Genomic DNA, 21,540 nt, shown 5'->3' on the forward strand with positions numbered 1-21,540 from the left:
ATGGCTACTGTAAATAGTGCTGTGATAAACATAGGGGTGCATCCATCTTTTTCAAACTGGGCTCCTGCATTCTTAGGGTAAATTCCTAGGAGTGGAAATCCTGGGTGAAATGGTATTTCTATTTTGAGCTTTTTGAGGAACCTCCGCACTGCTTTCCACAATGGTTGAACTAATTTACCTTCCCACCAGCAGTGTAGGAGGGTTCCCCTTTCTCCACATCCTCGCCAACATTTGTTGTTGTTTGTCTCTTGGATGTTGGCCATCCTACGTGGTGTGAGGTGATATCTCGTTGTGGTTTTAATTTGCGTTTCTCCCATGATTAGCAACGTGGAGCACCTTTTCATGTGCCTGTTGGCCATCCGAATTTCTTCCTTGGAGAAGTGTCTTTTCAGCTCCTCTGCCCATTTTTTAATTGGTTTATTTACTTTTTTGTTGGTGGTGTGTAAGCTGTTTATATAATTTGGATGTCAAACCCTTATCGGATATATCATTTATAAATATATTCTCCCGTAGTGTAGGATGCTTTTTTGTTCTACTGATGATGTCCTTTGATGTACAGTAGCGTTTTACTTTGATATAATCCCACTTGTTTATTTTTGCTTTTGTTTCCCTGGCCCACGTAGATATATTCAGGAAGAAGTTGGTCATGTTTATGTCCAAGAGATTTTTGCCTATGTGTCTCTCTAAGAGTTTTATGGTTTTATGACTTACATTCAGGTCTTTGACGGTAGAGCCACACCATGGAGTATTATAAAGCCATAGAAAGGAATGAAAATATACTGACATATGGTAGAACATAGATGTATTCTGAGAACATTAGGCTAAGTGAAAGCAGCCAGACACAAAAGTCACATACTGTATCATTTCATATGTATGAAATGTCCATACAAGCAAATCCACACACAGAGAAAACAGAGTAGAGGCTTCCAGGGTGTGCAGAGAGGAGGGAATGAGGAGTGCCTGCTAATGTGTAAGGGGCAGTTCTTTGGGGAATGATGAAAATGTTGTGGGTTAGATAATGATGACGGTTGCACAAGCTTGTGAATGTGCTGAATGCCACTGATTTTACCAAAGTTTCTAGAGGTGAATTTTATGGTTGGTGAATTATATCTCAATAACTTTCGTAATGTAAATCACCGATTTTCCCAGGGTGATTATCTGCGGTTCTCCTCTCCCCCTTTCCCCACTCCATTCCCTTTCCTGTCTAGTCCCGTGCCCTCCCCGTGGCTGCCCGAAGGGGCCTTCTCCTGAGGAGCGCCTCTGGACCATCCTGAGCCTTGGGCCTCCAGTTGGTGGCAGGGCAACCCAGCACGCACACACTCCCATCGCTCACACCTGGAAGAAGTGGGTGCTTCCAGGGAGATATTTCTTGTGGGCTTAGGTGTTTAGTGATGTTTAGAGGAGGCTGCACGGGCCAGGGTTGATGGAGGAGGACTGTCCCTGTCAAGTGAACATTTAGGCCCGTCCGAAGTTTCATCTGGTCCGCCGTGAAGCTCCGGGTGCCGTGCTCTGAAAGCCAGGTTGGCCACCTAAGGGCGCCTGAAATACCAAGGACTTCGGAGGCATATTAGGGTAAATTCCTAGGAGTGGAATTTACCCCCATGCAATGTGACCTCAGTCCATGGCTGAGCCTCACTAATGAAGTGGCACAGTGATAGAGACAGTAGTGTGCCTCTCGGGCCTGGTGCGCAGGTGTTGAGTAAACGGTGATTTAAATCCCAGGCCCTGCTCTGGCTGGGGCTCCTGCCGCAGCAGTTCGCTGGACTCAGCCCCTGTTATCAGCTGCCCCCAGGATAGCTCTGAGCCCCTGCCATTCATCTGGCAGATTCTTCTCTGATTTGTGCTCGCCGCTCCCGGCCAGAATCATACATGGATTAGGCAGCCCAAAGTTTTGGAGTTGTGTCCTGAATCCCTGGTTTTCCAAAATACCTACCTGGTGGTCATGAGACATGATGTCAGCCCTCATGAGAGACTTTCTACGTTTCTCCTGGTCAACCTAGATGCATCTCCTGCCATCTTCAACTATTCAAAGGGGTTAACCCTGACCCTTAGCCCTGATGCGCTTCTTACTTCTTCCATTTCCCACATGCCGGCTCCCTTTTTATAAACCTGTAACCTCTCCCCCACCCCCTTTGGCCTTCCTGACCCTGGGCCGAGTTCCTTCCTCTGTCCCCAGTTCTTACCCCTTTTCCCTGACGTGCCGTCCACCTTCCAGGTCTGTCTTTCTCATACAGGCTCTCATCCCCACTCCCACCAAAGAGAAACCACAGTTGAAAGCACATCAAAACTCCAAAGGCTTCTTATTATTATACCTCTATTAATTCTATTAACATTTAATGTTTTATTGTTTTAAAATCTATGAGTATAAATAGAGGATCTTATATCTATCTACCTACGTGTGGAAACCTATCTGTCTATCCATGTGTGGAAACTTTTATCTATCTATCTGTCTATGTGGGGAAACTTGTTATCTGTCTGTCTACAGCTGGTAACCAAAGTGGCACCAACAATCCTATCAGCTCTTACTTTATGTAGCCGTATAAGTCAGCAATTCCCATTTCCTTTTCCCTCCCAATGAAAAACTGTATTTTCCCCGCAAAGGTGTATTTGGCAGCATTCTCCCGCTCTCGTTGAGCCCGCCTCTTCATAGCCTCCCGCTCTGGCCTCTGCTCTTCTGTGATGGGCTTTGATGTTACTGGTCCAGAAATATCAGGTTTCCCCCATGGCCGGGGTTGGAAGCAGAATTCTTGGGGTGGAAGCTGGGTTTGAGGCTTGGGTGGAGGCTCGTGCTGGGGCACAGCAGTGGGAATGGGCTCCTGCTGGAGGGAAGTGCGAGATGATGTTCTGTAGGGTGCAGGTCTAGAAGCAGCGGACTGGGTGACCCTGGGCTGGGTAGAGTTGGTGAAGTGCGGTTGGGTTGAGTTGGTCTGGACTGGACACAGAGATGAGCAGGCGGGACCTGTCAAAGATGCACTTGCTTGCCGGGACGAACCGACTGCAGTAGGTTGAGCTGCGTCCGTAGATCCAGGCCGGGTAGAGGAAGCCAGAGCTGGCCGGCGTGAGGCCAGAGACTGTGGCCTCCGAGGAACTCGGCGAGCTTGAGGCCTGTCCTCAGTCAGAAAAGGCAGAGGCACCAACGTGACCTTCCCAGGAGGTGGCCGTTCATCCTGGGATGGAGATGGACACTCTCTTTGGACACAGCCGTCTGGTTTCTGGGCTCTGGCATGAGTTTTCCCAAGGCCTTTACCCTCATGTGGAGTATTCAGCCACGGTTTGGTGGCCGGAGGTGGCTGGGGGTCTTTGGGGTTCCTTGAATTTCCCAAGGCCTGGGAAGAAGAGAATCCAGTTTCCTTATCAGCCTTCTTCCCCAGCGCGTGAAGAACCTGCACAGGCTCCAGCGTGTGCACGCCTAGCGTGCTTCGATGTCTTTTACGGTTCTCTTGGCTGAGCTCAGGTTGGTTTTTCTTGCGCTTCATTCTGGGCATGGTTGGCTTTTCCTCTGCCCGGACTTTGCTCCTGGACGGCTCACCCTCCTCAGCTTGCTTGGAGTTGCCTTTTCTTTGTCCTCTCCCCGTACTTCTCTTTTCACCTGGTTTAGATAGAACACTTCAAAATGTGTGGCTATTTCCTTTTAAATATCATTAAATTAAAACATAGAAAATTTGAAACACTAGTGGAGGGAGGGCGGCCACTACAGATGATACATCTCAGTACATGCTGCCAGTTTTCTACACCACCTTGTTTTCCCTTGTTTCTGTGGAAAGACTTTCAAGATGCCTCTGATTTCATTTTCTACATGGGTGCCCGTTAAGACTCAATATTGGAAGAGAAAGGGACCAGAGAGAAGCAATCTTCCATCCTAATGTAACAGATGAGCAAAAACCAGATTTTCTTGGAGAGTCAGTGACTTGTCCAAAGTCACACAGCTAGTAAATGTCAAAGTCAAAAGTGAAACGAGGTCTCCAGAGTTCTAGTTCAACACTTTCTCCCATGATTTCATGCTATTTTAAACCTGCTACTAAATTTAGGGGCAAAAAAAAATCTAATGAAAATCTTGTAAGAGTTTCTTTCCTTACCTGACATGGTCAGAGAAGAACAGGAAACACCAACTGTAGATCCCAGAGATGAGGAGAAGATGCTAGAGGATGTCTGAGTGGCTGAAGCCAGAGAGTACGTGTGTCCAGCACGAAGATTACCGGTCACTGGTCACTTGCCGTGCTCCAAGTCTGTTTACAGTCAGCTCCGTGGGAACCCCAAGATTCTACAGGTGGTGATAGGTTGGTGGGAGAATGATGTCGCAAGCTGGCAGTTTAAAGGTACGAGGTAGCCAATAGGGAGGTCAGCTTCCCAACAAGAAGACAGGATTGGGTGGAGGCAGTAGTAGGCGAGCTAAAACAACACCTAAATGGCTGTGCTCTGTGAAGGGGGAATCCTACAGGACAGGTGTGATAGCCCCCATTCCCCCCAGGATCTTATGTTAGGGAAATCATCCCAACATTTCTTACAGATATTCATTAATATAAAAAGCTAATAATTATTTGTAATACATTTTGTGACATAACACTACCCATTATATGTACTCTTAACTAATATAATATCCCTAGGAAGGAGCAGCATTTACGTTGAACAGTTGGTTACATTTGTTCTGACATCGTATCAGTTGATCTGCTTAATGAACTTGCCCTTTTTGAGGAGCACAAGAAGGGATTGAGGAGCTCTTTTTGTAACTTGGTCCAAGAATTGGATGAGTTTGTTGAGTGCACCTTGCGAGGAGAGATGTGGTCCAAGGATCTGTCCATTTGGTTTCCTCCCCTTGAATCCTGTCTTCCTTGGGCTGGTGTGGGCGAATCCAGGTTGCTCTTGCATCTCTCTCTCTCTCTCTTCTGCTTTCCTCATTTTCTTCATTATAGGCATTGTTTCTGGGACAAGCCTTGATCTATCGTTCTTCCGCTCGTGAGTGTTACTTTCCGTCAACTTTCAGCAGCAGGGGTGCTCTTTCTCAGTGCCTGATGCTTCGCAAAATGAACTCTGCCCATTAGATGCAAACGCCAGACAGCTAGAAGACATCGCTGATTGCAGACCTTTCCTCTTCCAGCCTTTGGTTGCAGTTCTTTTGCCCATGATTCGTTGCCTGTGGCTCCTTGGGCTGCCTGGGCACCCTGCCATCACACTCTTTTATACACGAGAGGCATCGCTTTATCTTCCCTTTTCCTTCTCACACAGTGTACCCAGTGTGGCAGAGTAGCGTCCTCCCGCCTTGCAACCCACCACTGTAGAATCTTGGGTCCATGCTTGGGTGCAAGGCAGGCAACCTGAAGAGGAGAATAGTTAGAGAAAGAGGAGGCCCTTCCTGGAGAACAGGGAACAGGCAAGATGAACAGATAGAGGAAAAGAGAGATTCGTGTGGATTTTTCAGTTTCTGTAAGAATTAAGTTGACACATTTTTGGCCTCTTATTAACAGAAGAGACAGTTCAAGATATATTACATATATTTTATGTAGCGTGATAGTGCACCAATTGCCATGAATTCTGTACCCTAAAGAGAATAATCTTAAATATATTTTCCCTCCTTGTTTGATGTCAGAGCACCTCATTTACTCACTCACTGGCAGGTGTGTACACTATGGGTGGTTTTTAAATGCTGTGGTTTCGTCTACATGGTTTCTCCTTGTCCCATTTTTAAGGAACCCAACATTGTACGACATGGTGCATGTTTTCCTCCTGATGGTTGTTATTTTGAAGCATCGTGAACTAACCTGACTTGATGGATTTAGTGGAGAGATTTAAAAGGAGTCTGTGAAAGGGTCGTTTTGGTGAGTCCCGATGTGCCTGCAAACATAAGGACAGATGCCTGCAGCCAGTGGCTGGATTGCTTTTGTTTTTGCTCCCTTGTTTAGTGGAACGCATTAAAGGCTCTGTGAACTGTGACGAAGTGAGGTAGGGCTGAGTTGCTAGCGATCTGTATATGTGGTGTAAGCTGGTTTGGTGGAGGAAATGTATGCATCTATTCCTTGTGGCATGCTTTTAGAGGTGCCTAGATTGATCTGGGGACGTTTCCAGTGTGATGAGCACGAGGTATGTGATATGACGTGCCAAGAATCCACCTGAGGATAGAGCATAGATGGAACTTCTTTTTCCTTTATAGGTCACATATTCACTTGTAGACACATATTTCACTTGTAGACTTACTTTTCCTATTAGCAGATATGAGATTTTTCAGTGATGGGGGTTGATGCTTATCTGAGAAGAGATTGTGATGGGTACCGAAGTGTAGGATGGACCTTCAGCTTAGAAATGTTTCTTAAACCCTAAGAATGCAGCACTCCAGTTTGAAAAAGACAGATGCACCCCTATGTTTATCGCTGCCCTATTTACGATAGCCAAGATATGGAAGCAACCTAAATGTCCATCAGTAGATGAATGGATAAAGAAGATGTGGTACACATACACAATGGAATATTACTCAGGTAACAGGAAAAAACAGATCCTACCATTTGCAACGACATGGATGGAGCTAGAGGGTGTTATGCTCAGTGAAATAAGCCAGGCAGAGAAAGACAAGTACCAAATGATTTCACTCATATGTGGAGTATAAGAAAAAAGGAAAACGGAAGGAACAAAACAGCAGCAGAATCACAGAACCCAAGAATGGACTAACAGTTACCAAAGGGACAGGGACTGGGGAGGATGGGTGGGAACGGAGGGATAAGGGTGGGGGAAGAGAAAGGGGGCATTATGATTAGCATGTATAGTGTTGGGGGGGGCACTTGGTGGGCTGTGCAATACAGAGAAGAGGAGTAGTGATTTTATAGCATCTTACTACACTGATGGACAGTGACTGTGAAGGGGTATGTGGGGGGGACTTGGTGAAGGGGTGAGCCTAGGAAACATAATGTCTTTCATGTAATTGTAGATGAATGATACAAAAAAAAACATATATTAAGAAAAAAAGAAAAGAAATGTTTCTTAAGATTTTCTCCCTAAGCTTCATATCTGAGATAGCCTTCTTCCGTGATATTAGCATGTAATGTGAGGCTACTGATATATGGTAAATGTCTGCAAGCCACACCAGTCTCTGTCTTCTCCGCTTCCATGGGAATCAAGGGCATCGATAGGTAATGCAGGTTAGTTCGGTCATGTAAGATTGTGGTAATTGTGGTAAGACAAATTCTGGTAGCAGGAAAATGTTTACATATGAAAATATTCAGTTCCAACATTCAATTCTATTTAGGCAAGTCCTTAATTAGGCCTTTCCTGGTTCCCAACCTTTGTAACTATTTTCTTTCCATAGATGCAGCCTTTTGATGTTAACCTGCAGGCTGAACACACATTAAGCTCTACAGGACTCTTAAATGTAGGAGGAAAAACCTAAAGAGCTTTGGTCTAACACTCTGGAACTTAGCATTAAGCCCTTCCCTGACTTAAAGACTTACGTTTATGGTTAGGTATTGCCTTGTCCCAGAGGCCCACCTCCAGTATTTCGTACTCTTCTTTGGGGTAACTGGGAGTGTCTTGGTATAACAGAACAAGTCCATCCACCCCTGAGGCTCTTCCTTACTCTCTCCATTGTCACTTTTTGATTTGATTCAAGACTGGAATCCCTTAAACCCCTGCAGTTTGGTACCTGGGGGCCCTCCCAGATAGCAGTAGATTTCGTTAGTGTCAATTATGTTGTTCAGTGCTCCAAATAGCCCTCATTCCTGTATTTCCCATCCCACTACATACCTATTAAGGCGTTCTTTTTACCTCATGCTGAACGCAGTCCCACCCAAAGACCCAATCCTTGTTAGTTCACATACTTTCTGGAAACTCTGTTGTGCCTCAGTCTGGATTTTCTTGTGTCTGCTATAACTGAGTTTGTTTCCACTTGAAACTTTATCTTTTAGCAAAGTGGAAGTGCAGGATCAATACAGTTTTTCTAGTTTCTGATAGATTCATACCACAGTTTGTATATAGTCATGTCTGTAGATATTTGTACCATTTGTTCTTTTGGGCTCTACATGCCTATTGGTTGTCTTGTTCATGAATTCTAATATTTTATGATTTTATTCTAAAGGGTATTTTTTCATGAATTCTCAAAGAATATCTATCACTAAATTTGAGTTACCTAATTGTAACTTTGCAAGCTATGCCAGGCTAATTTACGTCTTTTCTTTTTCCAAATAGCAATTTACTAACATTGACCCCCTCTTAATGATCATAATTCAAATTGTAAATGCTTGTGGATTTAAACTTGGCCAGAATATGAGTGTCCCAGGAATGTTAAAGCTAGTGGTCTTTTTACCCATTCGTTCATTCGTTCGTTTAATCATTCATTCATTCATTCATTCAATAACGCTGACTTCTCTGTTTTCCCATCTCTAGATGGTTGCAAAGAACAGTAACAGTGTACGTAAGGTACTTTCAGAAATTAGAAAAAAAATTCTGTATTATAATTTTCCTCAGTTTAATCTGTCATTTAGTACTGTACTCTGCCTTCAGACATACTGTAGGACATGCTGTCTTTGCTGTCCCGCTGTGGCAGAATTCAGAGTTGTTCTAACAAGTACAGATCCTTATGCCTGGTACTGTGTGCAGATTTCAGACTGAAGCTTCATTCTCACCTCTCTGTTATTTCTCGATACTTTCTAAAATGTAAATACGTACTTGTCCACCTCTAGCGTGACACCTGGCACATGACAGGAACCCAAAAGTAGTTTCACTAAGAGTGGGAAGGTAGGTTGATACAATATTTTTGGAGAGTAGTTAGGCAGTATCTGGCAAAATTTTCAGTTTGCATATCCTTCATTCCAAGAATTCTAGTACGAATTTAGATATAGTTGTATACATGTATAGGGATGTTCACATTGCAGCCTGTCTTTAAGGAGGACAGAAAATTGAAAGCAACTGAAAGTTAATCAGATTATGTAAATGGTGGTACTTATGATCAGTGGAGTACTTTGCAGCCATTAGAAAGAACAGAAAGGCTGTTTGCATAAATTGACCAGGAAAATCAGCATCTGAGATAGGTTGAAGAATATATATGTCTAGTGTGGTGCTTTTATATAAAATAGAGGACACCCATATATGAACACGTAGGTACTGAGATATTTAAATGCATATACAATTAGTGATAGAAAAAAAAAGCCAAGAAAAACCATCAGTTTACAAGCTTAAAAAAAACCATATACAGCGAAAAGGAATATAGTACGCCTTGAAAAATGTTTGAAGAACCGCACAAAGAAGCGGAGGGGTGGGATTTCACTTAGATTCTGTCCGTGACCTGTGTGCTCTTCGGATTCTGAGGGGTTTGCAGGCTCATGGATCTGCGCTACCCACCGCCGGCTGAGGAGGGCGCTGTAGCCCGCAGAATCCCGTCGGCCGGCGCGGGGATGACAGCACCGCGGGCGGTGCCGCATGCGCAGCAGCAGGAGCCGAGGCGCTGCGGCGTGAAGTCTTCCCGTCGGAAACCCAGTTGTCGCCGAGGGCGCCGGCCCGGCGGCTCTGTCGCTCTTGGCGTGGCGTGGGCGGCATCTTGGGGCGCAGAGGAGCCGACGGCATCGTGCCCGCCACCGCTGGGGCCAGAGACGCGTCTTTTCCGGACGGCCCTCCGGCAAGAGGAAGGGTGCAGGCCACGCCCCCGAAAGGTGAGCAGCCTCGGCCCGGTGCGGGCCCGTCCCGCCCGCAGCTCCTGGGCCTCGGTAGCTGCCTGAGCGTTGCCGCCGCGCGTGGCCCGCCCGCCTCTTCCCGGGAGGCTGTGACGCTTTCGCTGCTCCGCTCGCAGGAGGTGATGTGGACAGCCTGGTTTTTTGATTTCTCCCCATCCTTCTAGACAGGAGGCGCGGGCCATGGTTCCCCGGGTGAAACAGAGAGACGGACTGCTCTCTAAGATGGGCCTGTCAGTGTTGGGGACAGCCCTTACTTACCGAAACGGGGTCCGCCGCATTCCTCAAGCTGTGCCATCTTGGCACAGAAAATAGGAGTAAGAAGAGCAAAGGTTGAAAGAAAAACCCACCAGTACAACCCAACTTTTCACCGAAAAAATGTGTGTGTTGTTCCCAGGAATCGCCAAGGGCATCCTGTTGCTTTCTAAGAGGTCTCATTTGAGAAATCGGCTTCCGTATATTCCAACGATTAATTTTGAGGCTTTGCTTTCCTCAAATTATGTTCACTGAACAAAAAAAATGTTCAGTGAACCCGTCTTCCTTGAGACCTTGCTTTCCTCCATCTCATACCTCATTCAATCCCCTTCCTTCGATTTATGTCCTGAATATCTTTTGAATCTGTCCTCTCTCCTCCACCAGCATCCTAATATAGGACTTGCCTCATCTATTTGTCCTGATGAGTGTATATATTGATCGATTCTTGTTTCCTTCCAGTCCATTCTTCACATAAGACATTTTTTTAATAAGTAACTTGGAAAGTTCTCATAAATATCGCTCAAAAACTTTGCTTAAGAATAAAAACAAACTCTTTTCCATGACCTTTAAGACTCTGCGTGGTCTAGAACCCCTCCCCCCCTTTGCCCAGCCCCATCTTGTGTCACTTTTGCCCTCACTGTCTATACTTCAGGAATGCTGAACTAACCTTAGTTGATTCTATATAAATCCTACCAAAGGCAGCTCAAATACTACCATTTTACTCTCACTCCCAGCCTTATTCAATGAAGTTCAGAGGCCCCTTTTTGATCAGGTTTTTCTTTTAAAATATGGACTTGAGGTTCACTACTGGTTGCATTTGATGGCATCCGTTGTGTTAGGACCAAAAATAAAGTGTAAAGTGAAAGAATTGGAGTTAAAGGGTTTCAACCCACATGTGTGTATTTAATGACGCCTTAGTGCTCACGATTGGGCTCGATTTCATTGGGGATGCAGGAGTTCTGGCCACCTGTGGTCTTAGATGTGTCTTATTTGTTGAGCCCTTTGCACTGTTCTGTTGCCTTGTCTGTTTTCAAGACGGGGAAGCAGGCACATCACGTAAGACACCTCCGGTTTCCTTCTTCATTTCCCGTGACTGACGCCTCACTCATTCTTCTCTTGTGCTCCTTTATTCCGCTCAGAATTGCTGAAACTGGAGAACTTGACACCATCGTTCGTATTGATCATTTTTACTGGCAGCTCCTATGCACTGGCTATCCTTGACATTCAAACACATGAGTAGCACATAAGTATTATTTTCATGACGCAATAACTTCATGAGTAAGAGACCTAGCTCTTTGGCCTGTGTCCACATGGCCCAGCTGTTAGGCAAGAGAGTTGGTGGTTAAATATTACAGGTTTTGTTTTGAATAATGTTTTTCTGTGTTAAGGCAGCCCATCATAGGATTGTTATTAAGATTAGCAGAGCCAAGATTCCTCATCTCTGCTTATTTTATAGCAAATTGAGTGATTCAGGAAAAATTTTTTCTTCTTAACCTTTATCGTAATCATGCAAATCATCAAATAAGTATTGAGCACCTACAGATTGTGTGGCTTATCGTAAGACCTTCCCCTGAGTTACTTACATCTTAGGTAGGCAGCATAAATAGAAGATTTCAGTGCAGTGGATAGGCAACAACTCCTAAAGCCGCAGTGATAATGAAATGATGTGTAATTTAGGAAGGGAATAATGTTAAAGTGTCTCATCTACATTTTTAGTCTTAATCTTTCATAATACTAGGTCCTTCTTAAAAAAATAATAGTGTTTTGTATAGTTTTTAATAGTTCATAGAGTATTTCACCTCCTTTACTGCATTTGGTCTTCACAGTTCAGTGTGCTCTGAGTTGGGCGCATTATCCTCACTCTGTGAGTAAGGAACCATTCTCTGGGTCTAGTGACATGCTCTGTTCCACAATTTGGAGTAAGAAAACCTGGATTTTCTAGCTCTTCTTTCAGGATTCACTCGACATGATAGGCCACATTCTTTTTGTTTTACGTTTGGTCATTCTCTGTGAGCTGAAGGTAGTCTATTGAGATTATAGTCTAGAGCCACACGGACCACTTTTTGATGATTGTAAAATTATTTTTTGAATAGATGACATGTACATATACAAAATACAGAAAGCACAAACCGGTGTGTGTGTGTGTGTGTGTGTGTGTGTATTTAAAATCAACGTCTCCCTACCGCGCCTCTTTTCCCCCAAACCCTCACTTCCCCTGCCCTGAGACAGTCACTCTTACTAGTTTCTTATATGTCCTAGAGATGATATATGCGTAGCAATTATATCACATTAGATTTTTGATCACATACTACTGGAAGGGTTTGTCAGTGGTATTGACACTTGGGGTGTAATAATTCATTGCTGTGGGGACTGTCCTGTGTGCTATAGGGTTTTTAGCAGTGTCCCTGGTCTGTACCCACTAGATGTCAGTAGCACCCCCACTGTGACAACCAAAAATGTCGCCAGACATGACCTCATGGATTCTGAGGGGCAAAACTGCCCTGGTTGAGAACCAGTGCCCTAAAGAACAGGAGGCGGGAGAAAGGGACTGCTTTTGTCTTTTATTTGTTTTTTATTTTCTTCTTCTTATATTTTGAATAAAAAATTTTAGAGTTGTTTATTAGCACTGTCATTAAGAAGTGAAAGAGTCTACATTCTCCAGAGGGAATGATGTTATTTATGTATTTATTTTATTAAGGTATCATCGATACGCAATCCCATGAGCAACATTGTGGTACCAGATTCCCCCCATTATCAAGTCCACACCACATACCCCATTACAGTCACTGTGCATCAGCATAGTAAGATGGTATAGAGTCACTACTTGTCTTCTCTGTGCTATACCTCCTTCCCTGTGGCCCCCCTACATTATGTATGCTAATCATAATGCCCGTTAATCCCCTTATCCCTCCTTTCCCACCCACCCTCCCCAGTCTCTTTCCCTTTGGTAACTGTTAGTGCGTTCTTGGGTTCTGTGACTCTGCTGCTGTTTTGTTCCTTCACTTCTTGCTTTGTTGGATATGCCACAGATGAGTGAAATCATTTGGTACTTGTCTTTCTCTGGGAGTCTTATGTCACTGAGCATAATACCCTCTAGCTCCGTCCATGTTGTTGTAAATGGTAGCGTTTGTTTCCTTCTTACGGTTGAATAATATTCCATTGTGTATACATACCACATCTTCTTTATCCATTCATCTACTGATGAACACTTAGGTTGGTTCCGTTTCTTGGCTATTGTAAATAGTGCTGCAATAAACGTAGGTGTGCATGTGTCTTTTTGAAATTGGGCTCCTGCTTTCTTAGGGTGAATTCCTAGGAGTGGAATTGCTGGGCCAAATGGTATTTCCAGTTTTAGTTTTTGAGGAACGTCCAAACTGCTTACCGCAGTGGTTGAACTAATTGATAATTTACATTCTCACCAGCACCATAAGAGGGTTCGTCTTTCTCCACATCCTCACCAACATTTGTTGTTGTTTGTGTTTTGGATGGTGGCCATCCTAACTGGTGTGTTCTGATACATCATTGTGGTTTTATTGATTCATTAATTTTTTTTATTTTGGTATCATTAATATATACACTAACATGAACAACATTGTGGTTACTAGATTCCCGCCATTATCAAGTCCCCCCACATACCCCATTACAGTCACTGTCCATCAGTGTAGTAAGATGGTACAGAATCACTACTTGCCTTCTCTGTGCTATACTGCCTTCCCTGTGCCCCACCCCCGACCCCCCCTGTACGTTATGTGTGCTAATCGTGCTGCGGCTTTTCCCCCTTATCCCTCTCTTCCGACCGGTCCTCCCTAGTGCCTTTTCCATTGGTAACTGTTAGTCCTTTCTTGGATTCTGCAAGTGTGCTCCTGTTTTGTTCCTTCAGTTTTTGCTTTGTTTTTATAATCCAGAGATGAATGAAATCCTATGATACTTGTCTTTCTCTGCCTGGCTTATTTCACTGAGCATAATACCCTCCAGCTCCATCCATGTTGTTGCATAATCGTTGCAAATAATAGGATTTGTTTTCTTTTTAAGGCTGACTAATGTTCCATTGTGTATGTGCACCACATCTTCTTTATCGATTCATCTACTGATGGACACTTAGGTTGCTTCCATTTCATGGCTACTGTAAATAGTGCTGTGATAAACATAGGGGTGCATCCATCTTTTTCAAACTGGGCTCCTGCATTCTTAGGGTAAATTCCTAGGAGTGGAAATCCTGGGTGAAATGGTATTTCTATTTTGAGCTTTTTGAGGAACCTCCGCACTGCTTTCCACAATGGTTGAACTAATTTACCTTCCCACCAGCAGTGTAGGAGGGTTCCCCTTTCTCCACATCCTCGCCAACATTTGTTGTTGTTTGTCTCTTGGATGTTGGCCATCCTACGTGGTGTGAGGTGATATCTCGTTGTGGTTTTAATTTGCGTTTCTCCCATGATTAGCAACGTGGAGCACCTTTTCATGTGCCTGTTGGCCATCCGAATTTCTTCCTTGGAGAAGTGTCTTTTCAGCTCCTCTGCCCATTTTTTAATTGGTTTATTTACTTTTTTGTTGGTGGTGTGTAAGCTGTTTATATAATTTGGATGTCAAACCCTTATCGGATATATCATTTATAAATATATTCTCCCGTAGTGTAGGATGCTTTTTTGTTCTACTGATGATGTCCTTTGATGTACAGTAGCGTTTTACTTTGATATAATCCCACTTGTTTATTTTTGCTTTTGTTTCCCTGGCCCACGTAGATATATTCAGGAAGAAGTTGGTCATGTTTATGTCCAAGAGATTTTTGCCTATGTGTCTCTCTAAGAGTTTTATGGTTTTATGACTTACATTCAGGTCTTTGACGGTAGAGCCACACCATGGAGTATTATAAAGCCATAGAAAGGAATGAAAATATACTGACATATGGTAGAACATAGATGTATTCTGAGAACATTAGGCTAAGTGAAAGCAGCCAGACACAAAAGTCACATACTGTATCATTTCATATGTATGAAATGTCCATACAAGCAAATCCACACACAGAGAAAACAGAGTAGAGGCTTCCAGGGTGTGCAGAGAGGAGGGAATGAGGAGTGCCTGCTAATGTGTAAGGGGCAGTTCTTTGGGGAATGATGAAAATGTTGTGGGTTAGATAATGATGACGGTTGCACAAGCTTGTGAATGTGCTGAATGCCACTGATTTTACCAAAGTTTCTAGAGGTGAATTTTATGGTTGGTGAATTATATCTCAATAACTTTCGTAATGTAAATCACCGATTTTCCCAGGGTGATTATCTGCGGTTCTCCTCTCCCCCTTTCCCCACTCCATTCCCTTTCCTGTCTAGTCCCGTGCCCTCCCCGTGGCTGCCCGAAGGGGCCTTCTCCTGAGGAGCGCCTCTGGACCATCCTGAGCCTTGGGCCTCCAGTTGGTGGCAGGGCAACCCAGCACGCACACACTCCCATCGCTCACACCTGGAAGAAGTGGGTGCTTCCAGGGAGATATTTCTTGTGGGCTTAGGTGTTTAGTGATGTTTAGAGGAGGCTGCACGGGCCAGGGTTGATGGAGGAGGACTGTCCCTGTCAAGTGAACATTTAGGCCCGTCCGAAGTTTCATCTGGTCCGCCGTGAAGCTCCGGGTGCCGTGCTCTGAAAGCCAGGTTGGCCACCTAAGGGCGCCTGAAATACCAAGGACTTCGGAGGCATATTAGGGTAAATTCCTAGGAGTGGAATTTACCCCCATGCAATGTGACCTCAGTCCATGGCTGAGCCTCACTAATGAAGTGGCACAGTGATAGAGACAGTAGTGTGCCTCTCGGGCCTGGTGCGCAGGTGTTGAGTAAACGGTGATTTAAATCCCAGGCCCTGCTCTGGCTGGGGCTCCTGCCGCAGCAGTTCGCTGGACTCAGCCCCTGTTATCAGCTGCCCCCAGGATAGCTCTGAGCCCCTGCCATTCATCTGGCAGATTCTTCTCTGATTTGTGCTCGCCGCTCCCGGCCAGAATCATACATGGATTAGGCAGCCCAAAGTTTTGGAGTTGTGTCCTGAATCCCTGGTTTTCCAAAATACCTACCTGGTGGTCATGAGACATGATGTCAGCCCTCATGAGAGACTTTCTACGTTTCTCCTGGTCAACCTAGATGCATCTCCTGCCATCTTCAACTATTCAAAGGGGTTAACCCTGACCCTTAGCCCTGATGCGCTTCTTACTTCTTCCATTTCCCACATGCCGGCTCCCTTTTTATAAACCTGTAACCTCTCCCCCACCCCCTTTGGCCTTCCTGACCCTGGGCCGAGTTCCTTCCTCTGTCCCCAGTTCTTACCCCTTTTCCCTGACGTGCCGTCCACCTTCCAGGTCTGTCTTTCTCATACAGGCTCTCATCCCCACTCCCACCAAAGAGAAACCACAGTTGAAAGCACATCAAAACTCCAAAGGCTTCTTATTATTATACCTCTATTAATTCTATTAACATTTAATGTTTTATTGTTTTAAAATCTATGAGTATAAATAGAGGATCTTATATCTATCTACCTACGTGTGGAAACCTATCTGTCTATCCATGTGTGGAAACTTTTATCTATCTATCTGTCTATGTGGGGAAACTTGTTATCTGTCTGTCTACAGCTGGTAACCAAAGTGGCACCAACAATCCTATCAGCTCTTACTTTATGTAGCCGTATAAGTCAGCAATTCCCATTTCCTTTTCCCTCCCAATGAAAAACTGTATTTTCCCCGCAAAGGTGTATTTGGCAGCATTCTCCCGCTCTCGTTGAGCCCGCCTCTTCATAGCCTCCCGCTCTGGCCTCTGCTCTTCTGTGATGGGCTTTGATGTTACTGGTCCAGAAATATCAGGTTTCCCCCATGGCCGGGGTTGGAAGCAGAATTCTTGGGGTGGAAGCTGGGTTTGAGGCTTGGGTGGAGGCTCGTGCTGGGGCACAGCAGTGGGAATGGGCTCCTGCTGGAGGGAAGTGCGAGATGATGTTCTGTAGGGTGCAGGTCTAGAAGCAGCGGACTGGGTGACCCTGGGCTGGGTAGAGTTGGTGAAGTGCGGTTGGGTTGAGTTGGTCTGGACTGGACACAGAGATGAGCAGGCGGGACCTGTCAAAGATGCACTTGCTTGCCGGGACGAACCGACTGCAGTAGGTTGAGCTGCGTCCGTAGATCCAGGCCGGGTAGAGGAAGCCAGAGCTGGCCGGCGTGAGGCCAGAGACTGTGGCCTCCGAGGAACTCGGCGAGCTTGAGGCCTGTCCTCAGTCAGAAAAGGCAGAGGCACCAACGTGACCTTCCCAGGAGGTGGCCGTTCATCCTGGGATGGAGATGGACACTCTCTTTGGACACAGCCGTCTGGTTTCTGGGCTCTGGCATGAGTTTTCCCAAGGCCTTTACCCTCATGTGGAGTATTCAGCCACGGTTTGGTGGCCGGAGGTGGCTGGGGGTCTTTGGGGTTCCTTGAATTTCCCAAGGCCTGGGAAGAAGAGAATCCAGTTTCCTTATCAGCCTTCTTCCCCAGCGCGTGAAGAACCTGCACAGGCTCCAGCGTGTGCACGCCTAGCGTGCTTCGATGTCTTTTACGGTTCTCTTGGCTGAGCTCAGGTTGGTTTTTCTTGCGCTTCATTCTGGGCATGGTTGGCTTTTCCTCTGCCCGGACTTTGCTCCTGGACGGCTCACCCTCCTCAGCTTGCTTGGAGTTGCCTTTTCTTTGTCCTCTCCCCGTACTTCTCTTTTCACCTGGTTTAGATAGAACACTTCAAAATGTGTGGCTATTTCCTTTTAAATATCATTAAATTAAAACATAGAAAATTTGAAACACTAGTGGAGGGAGGGCGGCCACTACAGATGATACATCTCAGTACATGCTGCCAGTTTTCTACACCACCTTGTTTTCCCTTGTTTCTGTGGAAAGACTTTCAAGATGCCTCTGATTTCATTTTCTACATGGGTGCCCGTTAAGACTCAATATTGGAAGAGAAAGGGACCAGAGAGAAGCAATCTTCCATCCTAATGTAACAGATGAGCAAAAACCAGATTTTCTTGGAGAGTCAGTGACTTGTCCAAAGTCACACAGCTAGTAAATGTCAAAGTCAAAAGTGAAACGAGGTCTCCAGAGTTCTAGTTCAACACTTTCTCCCATGATTTCATGCTATTTTAAACCTGCTACTAAATTTAGGGGCAAAAAAAAATCTAATGAAAATCTTGTAAGAGTTTCTTTCCTTACCTGACATGGTCAGAGAAGAACAGGAAACACCAACTGTAGATCCCAGAGATGAGGAGAAGATGCTAGAGGATGTCTGAGTGGCTGAAGCCAGAGAGTACGTGTGTCCAGCACGAAGATTACCGGTCACTGGTCACTTGCCGTGCTCCAAGTCTGTTTACAGTCAGCTCCGTGGGAACCCCAAGATTCTACAGGTGGTGATAGGTTGGTGGGAGAATGATGTCGCAAGCTGGCAGTTTAAAGGTACGAGGTAGCCAATAGGGAGGTCAGCTTCCCAACAAGAAGACAGGATTGGGTGGAGGCAGTAGTAGGCGAGCTAAAACAACACCTAAATGGCTGTGCTCTGTGAAGGGGGAATCCTACAGGACAGGTGTGATAGCCCCCATTCCCCCCAGGATCTTATGTTAGGGAAATCATCCCAACATTTCTTACAGATATTCATTAATATAAAAAGCTAATAATTATTTGTAATACATTTTGTGACATAACACTACCCATTATATGTACTCTTAACTAATATAATATCCCTAGGAAGGAGCAGCATTTACGTTGAACAGTTGGTTACATTTGTTCTGACATCGTATCAGTTGATCTGCTTAATGAACTTGCCCTTTTTGAGGAGCACAAGAAGGGATTGAGGAGCTCTTTTTGTAACTTGGTCCAAGAATTGGATGAGTTTGTTGAGTGCACCTTGCGAGGAGAGATGTGGTCCAAGGATCTGTCCATTTGGTTTCCTCCCCTTGAATCCTGTCTTCCTTGGGCTGGTGTGGGCGAATCCAGGTTGCTCTTGCATCTCTCTCTCTCTCTCTTCTGCTTTCCTCATTTTCTTCATTATAGGCATTGTTTCTGGGACAAGCCTTGATCTATCGTTCTTCCGCTCGTGAGTGTTACTTTCCGTCAACTTTCAGCAGCAGGGGTGCTCTTTCTCAGTGCCTGATGCTTCGCAAAATGAACTCTGCCCATTAGATGCAAACGCCAGACAGCTAGAAGACATCGCTGATTGCAGACCTTTCCTCTTCCAGCCTTTGGTTGCAGTTCTTTTGCCCATGATTCGTTGCCTGTGGCTCCTTGGGCTGCCTGGGCACCCTGCCATCACACTCTTTTATACACGAGAGGCATCGCTTTATCTTCCCTTTTCCTTCTCACACAGTGTACCCAGTGTGGCAGAGTAGCGTCCTCCCGCCTTGCAACCCACCACTGTAGAATCTTGGGTCCATGCTTGGGTGCAAGGCAGGCAACCTGAAGAGGAGAATAGTTAGAGAAAGAGGAGGCCCTTCCTGGAGAACAGGGAACAGGCAAGATGAACAGATAGAGGAAAAGAGAGATTCGTGTGGATTTTTCAGTTTCTGTAAGAATTAAGTTGACACATTTTTGGCCTCTTATTAACAGAAGAGACAGTTCAAGATATATTACATATATTTTATGTAGCGTGATAGTGCACCAATTGCCATGAATTCTGTACCCTAAAGAGAATAATCTTAAATATATTTTCCCTCCTTGTTTGATGTCAGAGCACCTCATTTACTCACTCACTGGCAGGTGTGTACACTATGGGTGGTTTTTAAATGCTGTGGTTTCGTCTACATGGTTTCTCCTTGTCCCATTTTTAAGGAACCCAACATTGTACGACATGGTGCATGTTTTCCTCCTGATGGTTGTTATTTTGAAGCATCGTGAACTAACCTGACTTGATGGATTTAGTGGAGAGATTTAAAAGGAGTCTGTGAAAGGGTCGTTTTGGTGAGTCCCGATGTGCCTGCAAACATAAGGACAGATGCCTGCAGCCAGTGGCTGGATTGCTTTTGTTTTTGCTCCCTTGTTTAGTGGAACGCATTAAAGGCTCTGTGAACTGTGACGAAGTGAGGTAGGGCTGAGTTGCTAGCGATCTGTATATGTGGTGTAAGCTGGTTTGGTGGAGGAAATGTATGCATCTATTCCTTGTGGCATGCTTTTAGAGGTGCCTAGATTGATCTGGGGACGTTTCCAGTGTGATGAGCACGAGGTATGTGATATGACGTGCCAAGAATCCACCTGAGGATAGAGCATAGATGGAACTTCTTTTTCCTTTATAGGTCACATATTCACTTGTAGACACATATTTCACTTGTAGACTTACTTTTCCTATTAGCAGATATGAGATTTTTCAGTGATGGGGGTTGATGCTTATCTGAGAAGAGATTGTGATGGGTACCGAAGTGTAGGATGGACCTTCAGCTTAGAAATGTTTCTTAAACCCTAAGAATGCAGCACTCCAGTTTGAAAAAGACAGATGCACCCCTATGTTTATCGCTGCCCTATTTACGATAGCCAAGATATGGAAGCAACCTAAATGTCCATCAGTAGATGAATGGATAAAGAAGATGTGGTACACATACACAATGGAATATTACTCAGGTAACAGGAAAAAACAGATCCTACCATTTGCAACGACATGGATGGAGCTAGAGGGTGTTATGCTCAGTGAAATAAGCCAGGCAGAGAAAGACAAGTACCAAATGATTTCACTCATATGTGGAGTATAAGAAAAAAGGAAAACGGAAGGAACAAAACAGCAGCAGAATCACAGAACCCAAGAATGGACTAACAGTTACCAAAGGGACAGGGACTGGGGAGGATGGGTGGGAACGGAGGGATAAGGGTGGGGGAAGAGAAAGGGGGCATTATGATTAGCATGTATAGTGTTGGGGGGGGCACTTGGTGGGCTGTGCAATACAGAGAAGAGGAGTAGTGATTTTATAGCATCTTACTACACTGATGGACAGTGACTGTGAAGGGGTATGTGGGGGGGACTTGGTGAAGGGGTGAGCCTAGGAAACATAATGTCTTTCATGTAATTGTAGATGAATGATACAAAAAAAAACATATATTAAGAAAAAAAGAAAAGAAATGTTTCTTAAGATTTTCTCCCTAAGCTTCATATCTGAGATAGCCTTCTTCCGTGATATTAGCATGTAATGTGAGGCTACTGATATATGGTAAATGTCTGCAAGCCACACCAGTCTCTGTCTTCTCCGCTTCCATGGGAATCAAGGGCATCGATAGGTAATGCAGGTTAGTTCGGTCATGTAAGATTGTGGTAATTGTGGTAAGACAAATTCTGGTAGCAGGAAAATGTTTACATATGAAAATATTCAGTTCCAACATTCAATTCTATTTAGGCAAGTCCTTAATTAGGCCTTTCCTGGTTCCCAACCTTTGTAACTATTTTCTTTCCATAGATGCAGCCTTTTGATGTTAACCTGCAGGCTGAACACACATTAAGCTCTACAGGACTCTTAAATGTAGGAGGAAAAACCTAAAGAGCTTTGGTCTAACACTCTGGAACTTAGCATTAAGCCCTTCCCTGACTTAAAGACTTACGTTTATGGTTAGGTATTGCCTTGTCCCAGAGGCCCACCTCCAGTATTTCGTACTCTTCTTTGGGGTAACTGGGAGTGTCTTGGTATAACAGA

This window comes from Manis javanica, chromosome 17, assembly GCF_040802235.1.
Source record: "Manis javanica isolate MJ-LG chromosome 17, MJ_LKY, whole genome shotgun sequence".
Lineage (NCBI taxonomy): Eukaryota > Metazoa > Chordata > Mammalia > Pholidota > Manidae > Manis > Manis javanica.